The sequence below is a fragment of the Sturnira hondurensis genome, unplaced genomic scaffold (assembly GCF_014824575.4).
Source record: "Sturnira hondurensis isolate 20B ecotype Veracruz unplaced genomic scaffold, ASM1482457v3 Scaffold0005563, whole genome shotgun sequence".
Lineage (NCBI taxonomy): Eukaryota > Metazoa > Chordata > Mammalia > Chiroptera > Phyllostomidae > Sturnira > Sturnira hondurensis.
This window is the reverse complement of record NW_028078194.1, coordinates 503,042-515,788: the sequence shown is the minus strand read 5'-3', so window position 1 is coordinate 515,788 and position 12,747 is coordinate 503,042. Positions and strand designations below refer to the sequence as shown.

Genomic DNA, 12,747 nt, shown 5'->3' with positions numbered 1-12,747 from the left:
GCATATTGACTGATATTTAGATTTTTTCTTCTAACTTTTCTATTTTCCAAGTGTATTTCATTGAACATTGACTACACTTCTGTTTTGAAAGTTTTATTGCCTGTATGTTCCACAATCACATCATTAGGCTTTAGAATGTTGGTTTTGGAATTGGAGAATCCCAGACTATTAGAGGTGAAAGAGGCAACAGACATTTTATACAATTCTCTTGTCTTATAGGAGGGAAAATCTTGTCCAAGATCAAAGAGCTAGACCCTGGCAGCATTGAAATTATGGCCTAACATTCCTACTAATCCAGGGAAAAAAATCAATAAGAAAAACACTATTGACTGGACCACGTCACCTAGGTTAATTCTACTAATCTTTCAGGGACCCATTTAAATATCACTTCTTCTAAAAACCTTTCCCTGGGCATTAACTAGAAGAATCCTCCCAACTTTGAATTCCCGGAGCACCTGATTTTTACTTTTATTACTCCCAGTGTTACTCTCCAGGCATGTTTAAGTCTTCTTTACTAGTCAATAAATTCCTTGAAAGGGCATTTGAGTCTTTTACAGTTATACCCCAAGCATCTGACAACATGTTTGGTACACAATAACCACTTGATTAATGGTTGCTAAAAATACAGGCTATGGTTCTGCATTAGGACCTATTGAATCCAGTTGGCTTAGGTAGAGATCAGAACTGAATTGCACAGACGGAGAAGTCATCACCATACAATCCTTCCTGGGCACAAAGAAGCTGGTACTACCTGGCCCCATTACAGTTGAAAGGGACTGGATCACTACCTTTGGCCAAAGGACTGTAAGCAGAGGTGATGTGCGTCACTTCTATGCTGGGGCAGTGAAAGGGCCCTGTGAGACCCTCCAGTCATATCTTCTCATACCTCAGCCCCCAGAAGCCACACGCTGACAAGGAGGGGCCATAAAAGGAAGCAGTCTTCACGTGGAGGGGAGCTACACAGCAGAGCCACTGGGCTTACATCAGGCTTTGTGTGAGTGAGAAAGATGCCTTTGAAACATGAACGCACCAAGATTTGGGGGTCCCTTTGTTGCTGAAGAATAGTCCAGCCTAACTAGATAATAATAGCCAGAGTAAAACACAGACCTTGTGACTGGGGCTGCTGCTGGTAATCTGTCCTTTACTCCTTACTAACAGAATCTTGGGCAACATGCCTTGCTGAAAACTTTACGTTACAATACATTATAGTACATCGCATTACAAATCAGGGAGGGGTGGCCAGTGCAGTTTAAGTAGAAGTTATGAATGAGTTTTTCAAGAAGTTCTTCCTCCTATTTCCTGAAGAGGATTCAAATGTGATGCCTGGAGCCCCAGCAGCCATTTTAGACAGTGAGGAGTTCTTGACAATAAAAGTCACAAACTAAGAGTGGAGGGCAGGAAGGTAGAATGAGCCCAGATTCCTAATGACCCCGGGTCGTTGCTATACTAAGCAAAAACTGCCCTATGTTTGTGCTTTAATTTAAGAGAATTAAACCATTATGTGTTTAAGCACCACAGCTGTATCTGTTCCTAGCAAACAAATGTAACTCTTAATTGGTGCAAACTTTACGTCACATACTCCAAAATAGTATCCTTGTTCTAAACGGTGAACAAGAGGGTACCGAAGGAGGACTATTTAACCCCTAGCCAAAATTGGGGAAGAATTATATTCTATTCCATTCTGTTTTGACCTGTGGTGGAACTGAAGAAAAATTTTATCTCTGATTAAGTCTAATATCGTTTTTTTAAATGCCTTTTTCACATTAGCAAAGGAACATATTCTGAAAGGAACATAACCAAAATTACATTTTCCCAACATAATCATAAGGACCTTAACTGTGAAAACACGAGAAGGGTGAGGCTTAGTCAATGTTAAAAATTAAAAACAGTAAAAACGATTTGATATTTCTCACTATTAAGAAAAATTTTATATGTGAAGCATTCTTCTGGGAGAAGCTGCATTTTGAAAGACGGGGAGAATTTAAACATTGGAGATTTTAAAAGCAGGTTCAGTGAAGCATTTTTAATTATTCTTCTTTCTGATAGTGATTCTCTACGGGATTTATCTGCCTTTAATAAAGTTTCATTATGATTGTGTCTGCTATTACTTTAATAAGAACTGACACAAAAATTATAACAGATTCCAAAGAAAAAAGAATATTCAGAAGCACTAAGAGCTTCTTTTTCTTTTTTTCCCCCCCATATTTCTTTCTGGACCAACATGTTAGCTCACTTCATCTCAGCTACATGCTTCTCAAAATCTGGATTTTTCTGACATAAAACAAAAGCAAATTTTTTAAAAATTATGCAACCACTGTCCCCATTAGGCTGCCTCTTCAAGTAGACACTTCAAAACCATGAACATCTACACCTTTGGGAATGGGTACAAATTCTATCTGTGTAAGTTCCATGACTCTCTGTTCTTTCTAAGACTTAGGGGCGTTCCTCCCCCTTCATCCAATGGAAGAGTATTTCCAATGCCAGGCATCTGGGGCATCCTGGACTAGCAGAAACTAGAAACACAGGGCAGGGAGCATGTCCCCAAAAGACAAGACTTCATTATCATCTGCCTTGGAATATAACCAACAGGAGTAGTCCTTTCCAGTGTGGAATTTCTCAAGAAGCCTTTCACCCAGCAGTTTTCCTAGAAAACATTGTAACGCATCTGTCCTTTTACACACTCTCTTCTCAGTTGTCCAGAGCTGGGCTTTCAGGGTATAATGGGCTTATGACCAAATAGAAGTTATTTTAAATCCTCTTTTATAGAATATGACAAAACATCTTTGCAGCTGGAACTACGTCATTTCTAAAATAATCCTCACTCAATATAGAGCTTTTCGGATGACAAAGGCTCCTAGTCCCAGGGTTCACTTGAAAATTGGAAAGTCTGGGTGTCCTTAATATTTTTTATGCCCTCCCCTGGATTGATTAAGAATAAAAGCAGATGGGCTTGAATTCCCCCTGAACACAGCTACTACCAGTTCAATAACTGAATGTCTCCGAGCCTCTGTGTCTTCACACATAAAATAGAGCTGATAGTCCCCACCTTATGTGGTTACTGTGATGGTTGAATAAGACAACAGGTGTAAAGTGCTTAACACAATGTGTAGCACATAATAAGCCCTCAATACACATTACCCACTGTTATGCATTCATCCATCTCTTTAGCTGACAGAACTCTGGGAAGAATCGCTGAAGGACAAACCCAGAAATTCTTGGAACTATTGCCAGACACAGAGATGAATTAGGGCCTCTGTGGGGTTTGGCCATTCTGAGCAGCAACACTTGGTCCAAGTGGGTAAGCCAGGCTCAGAGCCCACAGATCTGGGCTCTAGGACCCATCCGCAGGAATTTAAAACTACATCTAGCAGACTAATGCCTATTTCGTGTCTGCATCTACTCTGCCGCCCAGAGTGACTAAATCCTTTACAATAAACTGTTCCAGATTGCAACCTTTTCTCCCCTACCAGACATGCATAAAAATGAATCCATATGTGTACATGAAGTAGCAGTTCCAAAAATAACAGCGACATTAAATACTGTAAGACCACAGGATGGGAGAAACGGGCCCTGAAATAGGATGGTTAGGGAAGCATTCATGAAGGAAATGAGATTTGATCTGTATTCTGAAGGGTGAATAGAAGTTAGATATGTGGATTAGAGAGAGAGGCTGTCTTGGGCAGTTAGAGCACGGCAACGCTGCAGAGGTAGAAACTAGCAAAGGGAGGACAGTGGGCAAGGAACAGAGCTGAGAGGCTGCGTGGGAGAATGTGGGGGTGGGGCAGGAGGGCAGGCTGGGATGATGTAAGGAGCCCGAGAGCACTGAGTAAGAAAGAGACCCCACAGGGTCACATTCAGTTTTGTATCTACAGGACAGAGCCTGGCACAGGGCAGTGCTCAATAAGTTCCAGTGAATGGATCAGTGGATCCGTAAAGAAAATAAAATGGCAATTTTGGATCTCTCTGGCTGGATGTGTTGGAGGAAATGTGATTCTGGCCGATCAGGTAGAAAGTTGCTGCAGGTCTGCGCCTGAGGTATTAAAGAGTTAAAGTAGGAGCGCGCTATAGTAGCCATGAAAAGTTAGTTAGTGACCAACTGGAAAAACTGGACGAAAGAAGAATTTGAAGAACTTGGAGACTGGCTGCATTAGTGGAAGGAAGGTGAATTCCGAAGTACTTGAGATGTGGGGCCTGGGTAATTGGTTGAGACAGCAATGGGGACAATATCAAAAGAGGCAAAGGTGAGGGTAGGAAGGGGAAAGTGCATCAAACCAGTTCTGAACGTTTAAGGTAATGGGAGGACGGCCAGTTGCAATTGTCTTGCCCTCACTTGGAGATAAGAGTCTGGGAATTACCCAAGCCAGGGTCTTCCTTAGGCAGACATTGTCATGACCAGGTTCAAAAGCTTTTGCATTAAACTTTCCTTTCTTAGACAACATTCTAAAATTATGTGAAGCTCTTCACACAGTATTTCCTGAAAAACTGAAATTAAGAAAACAACCTGAACGATGGAAGTCTGACATTGTGTTGCTACACTACATGAATACGTTTAACCAGAAGCCGTGTACAGCCTGGGTCCCAAATACAGCTGTATCAGGATGGCCTGTGTGTGAGACGCTGTGATCTTCATTTCTCATTTACCCCTCAAGTAGTCTCATGCTCCCTGGAGTTAAAGAATCACTAGCTCAGGAAATGAAGCCTCTCAATACCTCATCTACACTGCTTTTGACCCACTCCTGCCGAAGACTGCCTAGGGTAGATGGTTAATTGTAAGACTGTGGAGATGAGATGCCAGGGTTCAAATCCCAGCTCTTACTAGCTGTCTGTGCTTCTGTAAGTCATTTAATGTCCAGGTCATCTAGTCTTTCCAATATTCTCTGATCAAAAATAAGGAAAATATAGTAGTACTACCTCATGAGGTTCCTATGAGGATTATTTGTGTTAATACATGAGGTCTGTCCAGAAGAAGACAAGCCATTGTTAATATAACAAGAATGGTTTGCATTGCATTGAGGTAACCTGACAGCCGAGGAGAATGGACTGGAATGCACACATGTGAACAATGAGGACTTCACTGTACTAGTCAGTGGGGGTGGTAGATGCCATTGAGTGAGCAAGTATACTATGTGGCCATCGCATTTAAAATGACTGAGCAAGTAGAGCAATGAATCTGCATCAAAGTTTGCGCTAAACGGAAACTATTCAGATGATTCAGAAGGCTGCCACTATGGGCAGCTGGTGATTGGAAGCTTCATGACAACAATGCACCCACTCATGCGTCAAGTCTCATGCAGTTCTTTGGCAAAACATCAAATCACCCAGGTGACTCAGTCCCACCGCAGCCCAGATTTGGTCCCCTGTGGCTTCTGGCTTTTCCCAAAATTAAAATCACCTCTGAAAAGGAAGAGATTTCAGACCATCAATGAGATTCAGGAAAATATGATAGGGCAGCTGATGGCAATTGGGAGAACCATGTGAGGTCCCAAGGTGCCTACTCTGAAGGGGACAGAGGCATTATTGTCCTATGTACAATATTTCTTATATCTCGTATCTTCTTCAATAAATGTCTGTTTTCCATATTACACAGTGAATACCTTCTGAAAAGACCTCATATGTGCAGAATAAAGTGACCTTGGTACTATGGACAGTTGGAAAGGATAATTCTTTTTTTGTGTGATGGCTGTTCTGTGCATGCATGTCATTTAGCAGCATTTCTGGCCTCTCCCTATAAGGTGCTGGTAGACCCTTCTCCCAGTAGTGACAATCAAACATGTCTCCAGATATTACCACACATCCTCTGGAGGGCAAAATTCCCACCGATTCAGAACCACCAGCACAGAACATCACTGTTTTCTGAGCATTCGCTAGAAGTAATGTTGAGTATGACATTCATTGCACCTTAATCTTTCAGATCCCAGTGATGTAGGTATCATCTCCAGACTTAGAAAGAAACTGAAGTTCAGAGGGATAAGTGCTCGACCTAAAGTCACCCAGCCAGCAAATCACGAGGAGGATCTCCAGTCAAGGTCAGCCTGACCCTCAGTCCCCAGGTCTTTCCGAGTTGCCAGATGATCAGGCTCTCACGGAGTGGCTGCTAGGGAAACTGACCTCGTCATCACACTCTTCTCCAATGTGAGACAGAAATTGCAGTCACTAGCATCTCTGTGGCCCAGCATCATGGGAACATATGACACTCCTACCCTGAATCCTGAAAGTCTGCCATCTGTGGTTTTCACCCTACGTCACTCATGGGGTAAATTTCAGTTCACAGGAAATAACACCTCCCACTCGCCTCACAGTGTCTGGGCTAGGGCCATTCTCTGTACAGCCATCTGTCACAGGTGATCGCCACTAGCAGCCCTCTTTGTCTCTCTGTGAGCGTCTGTTCCCGAAGCTGTTTCCACAACACAAACAGGGCATGGGGCATGCACAGATGTGCAACAGGTAGACTGTTTCTGGAATGAACGAACGGCCTCCCAGCTCTGAAATGTACAGATCAGGTTGGCCTCTGCCTCACTCTCAAGTTCTAGGACCACATGGAAGGTACTACAGACTCCCAGGATCGTATCCAATTTGCTTTTCTATACCTACACAGCATGCAGAAGGTGAATATGAAGTGCTCGAGTCCTTTAAGCAGGCGTTTTAGTTAAGATTACTTGAAGAATGTCTGGCCAAGATTATACCATAAAAGCAGGGAGCAACTGAAACAGTTTTAATTCACAAGGATGCCTTCCTCTTCTCATTAACCACATTTCAATTTATTTCATCCTCAATAGATTAAGAGCTCTGACTTTACTATCAGATGGACATGGGTTTGAATCCCTGCTCCACCCCTCACTAGCTATGTTATTTTGGAACAACATAACTTACCTCGCTGAGCCCCAATGCCCTCATCTGTAAAAAGGGGATCAGAATAACTACATCATAGGGTTGTTGTGAGATTTAAAGGCATCAAGATACCGAAAATATTTAGTGTCTGATATACAGTGAGCACCATTATTAGTAATAATACTTGTATTGTCTCTTAAAACTAAAAAAAAAACCCCAAACAATTATTTAATTGTAACAGGATGTTAAAATAGGACTTAGTCCAGGGCACATTTCAAAGAGAAGTGCTAGGTAAAGTTGTTACTACCTGGACCACTAAACTCATCACTATGGTAAGAACACCAGATTTATGCTTACAGGATGCAAAGATAATCCGCAGATGACAGTTGGGCTGGGCAGACGATAGCCAGAGGGGAGAAGAAAAGATAAAAAGACGAGATTAAAGGCCTAGACCTCACACAGAGCCCAGCCAGCCAGAGAAAGGTGTGAGGTGTGATTTGTGGCCCAACACTTCCTGCCACAATGCTGAGAGCCCATTTTCAGTGTGTACCATGAGAGCAGCACCCAGGGTTCCTCTTCTACACCCCACCCTCCCCCCGACCCCACCCCGCCCTCAGGCTGGGCTCTTACTGGTAGCTGCCTGCGGCTAAAACAGGTACTCACTTGGTGAACTCTTCCTCTTAACTCCAGTCTCCCGAAAACCCAGGTAGTAAGTGTCAGGCAGAGTGCATCTCCTCGGAAGCTGTGAAATAGAAACTTTCAAAAGATGAACTCGAGTTTAACCACACAACCTGCGTCATTTCATAATTCTAAACTTTCGTAACCTGCACTTCCCGCGTGCAGCCAGCATGACGGAAAGTGCCGTGTAATTTGCTCAGCACGGTCCTAAGAAGGAAACAACAAGGTTCTCAGGTGAATTGAATCCATCTTTGGAAGAGTACACCAAGATGGATTTGAAATCCCTTTAAGAATGTAGGCATTGACCCTGGCCAGTGTGGCTCAGTGAATTGAGTGCTGGCCTGTAAACCAAAGGGTCCCTGGTTTAATTCCCAGTCATAACACATGCCTGGGTTGCGGGTCAGGTCCCCATTGGGGGCACATAAAGACAGCCACACATTGATGTTTCTCTCCCTCTCTTCCTTCCTCCCTTGCCCTCTCTCTAAAAATAAATAAATCAAAGTCTTTAAAATATAGATATATGTAGGCATTGCCTTTCACTTTCTCTAATTTTCACTTGAATATCCACTTCCTACTACCTTGCCGCCTCCTCCCAGCTGCTCTTCACCCACCGGCCTTGGAGGTTCCTCTACTATTTTCCACAGCTGATCTCTCCAAGGTGCACTTGACCTCCTAGCCCTCATTTCTCTAGTATCTTCGATCAGATTGTTTTCCCTATAACTTGGAAAAAGAGCTCCCGTTTACTCTATTCTAAAAACAACATTAAAGAAAAAAATACCAAGGAGACTTTCTCAACCCTACTCTCCCCTCAAGCATGTCCTATTTCTCACGTTCCTGCCCCTACATGGGGTTCACAAACACTAATCTGTGGACTCGCTTTGTCTGAACCACCTATGAAAACTCAGTTTCCCAGGCCAACCAACCACTAAAGATTTGGCTCAGAAGGTCCAATAGGAGGTCTAGGAATTGTTATTTTTCAGATTCCCTCCAGGTGACTAGGATGTTGGGCCAAGTTTAAAAACCACTGGTATACCCTCCCTATAGTTATCTCACTACCACCCACTCCAAACACCTGCTGAGCTGACTTCTCAAGAGTCGCCCATGATTTCTAATGGCCACGTTCAATGTCTTATTCCTGGGGTTCATCCCTGGCTTCTCTTGGCAGTCGGGAAGGGAACAGCTATCCCCGTTCTTGACATTTTCTTCTCCCGTTTCTTTTGGGAGCCATCAGTAGCACCATTACCACAGGGGCCAGCACCCCGTGTCTTTCTCTATGTCCACTCCTTCTTCCACCTCCTAACACATAAGCATCAGCAAGACTAAGACGAGGGTTCTCTCCTGCTCCATCTCTGTAAACCTCATTCGGTCATAGCATTTTAATGAGCCTTCAAAGTGACTTCCATATACATTTCTCTGGCTCTGACTGCCCTCTTGAACTAGACCATCCCCGTCATGTGTATCCTCATCCTTCAGTTTAGCACGTCTCAAAGTCATCATTTCCCCCCAAACTAATTGTCCTTCCAGAAATCCCCACTTCCGTCAATGACATTATTTCTCCAGTAATGTCTCTTCGCAACCTTGAAATGTCTCTTGCGTTTCGCCCCCTTTCCCCCACGCATGCCTGCTTTTTGATTCTTCCTTTGCATATTTTCTAGCACTCCTTCTTGCCCATCTCCCCTCCACCCAGAGCCTTTCCATGATCCACTTTCTCTGCCTGCACTCCCTCCCAACTCCCATCTCCGTTTTCTCTAAACCCTGGACTCCCTTCAAGTCTCAAACCCAAGCCTGCCTCTTTCATGGAACTTGTAGTTCTTGTCCACTGTAGCACACAGTGGTGGCTTCTTCATCTGACCACCGTTAACATTTCTTTTCTATTCTATTCAAGCAGCATTCACTGCTTGCTGCCTGACAGTACTATTTATCTCTCACATTCTGTCCCTACCAGTGGATGATGAGGATATTTTGAGGGCAAGGACTCTACCTAATATCAAAAACCCCATCCTATAGTACTATTCCTATGTTTAATAAATATTGCTCATCATAATAATAGAAACAAAAGTCTTTCTCCACATCAAAAAGCAATAATAAGCCCAGTAATTTGCACTGAGGTTAAAAGACCAAAGGACAGAATTCCACTCAGCAGCTAGAACGATGGCTCTTGCATCCCGTTGGCACCACCTGTGTGAATGCTTCTCCCTTTGCCCCAGGCCGCCTTCCCAGCCATTGTGTCAGACTCAGGAGGGTGGCACATGGTGTCAAACACCCAACCCAGCAGGGCTGGGAGACACTGAGCCCCGGGGTGCCTTGTGGCCCAGCCTCTCCTACTCTCCTGTCTCCTGTCCTGGAGGTGCTCACCCAGCTGGGAAGACCCTTCCTCCATGTCCATTCTCTGCTGCCTTTTATTGGTGCAGGCAGTGGAGACTGAGGGACTAGGTCCGTTCATTTAAAACAGGTGAACAAACACCAGAGGAAAGTGTGATTGTGTTCTAGTTGCCTCTATGGAGGGCCAAAAGAGCAGAGTGAAGGGCAACTGCTGAGTTTGGAGCATTGTCCCCCTCCCCTGGAACCCCTGGTCCATCAGTTTGACTCTGTCTAACACTGAACCACTGCTTCCTGTATGGACAGGTCTGAGCACGGGAAAGCAGACTGCAGGGACTGGTATCCCAACAGGGTGTGTTTGTGCTCCCTCCCACCTACTCAGGACCTGTTGCTGCACACGAGCAGAGGAACCAAGCGAAGTTAGTGGTTTGTACACACGATGGCGGCGACTATGTAAGCAAGATAGGTCACAGAAAATCCAATTTCTGATCCTCTTAGAAACAGCAAAACAGTGTTTTTAGGTGGGAGCTTCCTGATTATTATTGAATCTTTTCCTGTTTTCCCTAATTTCCCTACACTGTTCATGCATGACCTATGCAATTACAATAAATAACAAGGGGCAACACTGTACTAATTTGGGGGGAAAGCATACAGACCCAGAGAATTCTTGTTAGCCATTAACAGCATTTGTTCTTGTTGAGTCGGGCGCTTTCTTTTTTTCTTTTTTTTTTATATTTTATTGATTATACCATTACAGTTGTTCTATTCCCCCCCTTCATTCTCCTCCACCCTGCACACGCCCTCCTCCACCATTCCCCCCTTTAGCTTACGATGACGTGTCTCAAGTTCTTTAGATTCTATATTTCCCCTACTATTCTTGCCCTCCCCCTATTTTTTACCTACCATCTATGCTACTTATTTTCTGTATCTTCTCCCCCCTTCTCCTCCTCCCACTCCCCCGTTGTTAACCCTCCATGTGTTCTTCATTTCTATGGTTCTGTTCCTGATCTAGCTGTCCTCTTGGTTTCCTTTTGTTTTAGGTGTGGTTGTTAATAACTGTGTGTTTGCTGTCCTTTCACTGTTAATATTTTTCATTTTCTTTTTCTTAGATAAGTCCCTTTAGCATTTCATATAATAAGGGCTTGGTGATGATGAACTCCTTGAACTTGACCTTATCTGAGAAGCACTTTATCTGTCCTTCCATTCTAAATGAAAGTTTTGCTGGATGATAAAGCAATCTTGGCTGTAGGTCTTTGGATTTCATGACTTGGAATACTTCTTTCCAGCCCCTTCTTGCCTGGAAGGTCTCTTTTGAGAAATCCGCTGACAGTCTGATGGGTACTCCTTTGTAGGTGACTGTCCCCTTATCCCTTGATGCTTCTAGGATTCTCTCCTTCATTTTAGTCTTGGCTAATGTAATTATGATGTGCCTTGGTGTGTTCCTTCTTGGGTCCAACTTCTTTGGGACTCTCTGAGCTTCCTGGATTTCCTGGAAGTCTATTTCCTTTGCCAGACTGGGGAAGTTCTCCTTTATTATTTGTTCAAATACATTTTCCACTCATGGCTGATTCTTTCCCCCTTCTGGTACCCCTATAATCCGGTTGTTGGAACGCTTAAAGATGTCCTGGAGGTTCCTAAGCCTCTCCTCATTGTTTTGAATTCTCATTTCTTCATTCCTTTCTGGTCGGAGCCAATAACTCTAAGCGACCGAGAAATTGCCAGCCTCTCAGAAGCACAATTCAAGACACTATTTATCAGGATGCTCACAGAACTGGTTGATTATAGCCACAAATTAGAGGAACATATGAAGGCTAAACTAATTGAAATGAAGAGAGATGTCCAGGAAACCAATAGCCATGGAAAGGAAACTGGGACTCAAATCAATGGAATGGACCAGAAGGAAGAACGAAACATCCGAGTCGGGTGCTTTCATTTTGTTTTGGGAACTCTGCTCACCACACAAGACCAGGTTAACCGGCTGCCCGTCCCCGCCCCACCCCCGGGCTCTTTAACTTTCTCTAGCCATGAATGCTAGGGACTGAGATGCTGAGAAACCAGGGCCACAGAAGGACCCAAGACTTTTCCACAGCAAAAGCGCTTTCAACCTGGAATGACTCAAGGCAACTCCGATCCGCACCGAGGGCCAGGAAGACATTTCAAACAGATTGGCCATGCATGCTGGGTTCACTCTCTCAACCTTGAAATGTCATCTTGTCGACGTTTTGTGGAAGTAGAGACTCACCCTGGGGCATGTAACGGATGCCTGTCTTGGATCTTGTCATTTAGACAGTGGCCAGGAGAGAGGAGGGAATCACGTCGGATACATTTCTAAGGACTCTCTAAGTAACCTATCGAAAATAATGAAATGGACCTCTCAGTGCTACTATGGAAAGATGTTCAAAGTATTTTAGGTAGAAAACAAATGAACAATATAATCTCATTTTTATAAAAGAAAAACTATAAATCTCTACATATGTAAATGCAAGAAAAGGGATTATCTCTTGGAAAAGGAGAATTATAGATCAGTAATTGGAGTGTTCAATTTGCGCTATATGATTTTTATAAGAAGAGGAGAATAATGGTTTTCTTGTATAATTTGTAAAGTTAAAACATTATCTAAAATATATGTAAAAAATATCTAACCAAGGGTGATAAATGACCTAGGTAGCATCCCATCTACGCTTGAAAGTGGCTAGAATCACTTTTAAGCAGGGAGAAAAAGATCACTTCAAATAACGTATTTATCATTGGACAAAGCCACCAGCAAATCCATTTGACTTTCAAAATACATGTAGAACCCAACCACTTCTCACCGCCCCCACTGCTCAGCTGTGTGCGCTTCATCATCACTCACCTGTGGCCTCCTGACCATTCCTCCCACTTTTGTCCTTGGGCTTGCACAGCCTGTTCTCCACACTCTCA

The 12,747-nt window shown here is 43.5% G+C and overlaps 1 long non-coding RNA gene across 1 annotated transcript in view; it reads right to left on the bottom strand.

The window, feature by feature from the left end:
• Positions 1-6,297: 6,297 nt before the first annotated feature.
• Positions 6,298-12,747, bottom strand: part of LOC118987942 (uncharacterized) — a 28,662-nt gene continuing 22,212 nt past the window's right edge. The window contains exons 2-3 of the long non-coding RNA XR_005066686.1: positions 7,492-7,570; positions 6,298-6,482 (exon numbers count right to left, since the gene is read on the bottom strand). This is a non-coding gene — a long non-coding RNA (uncharacterized LOC118987942). The remainder of the gene's footprint in view (positions 6,483-7,491; positions 7,571-12,747) is intronic.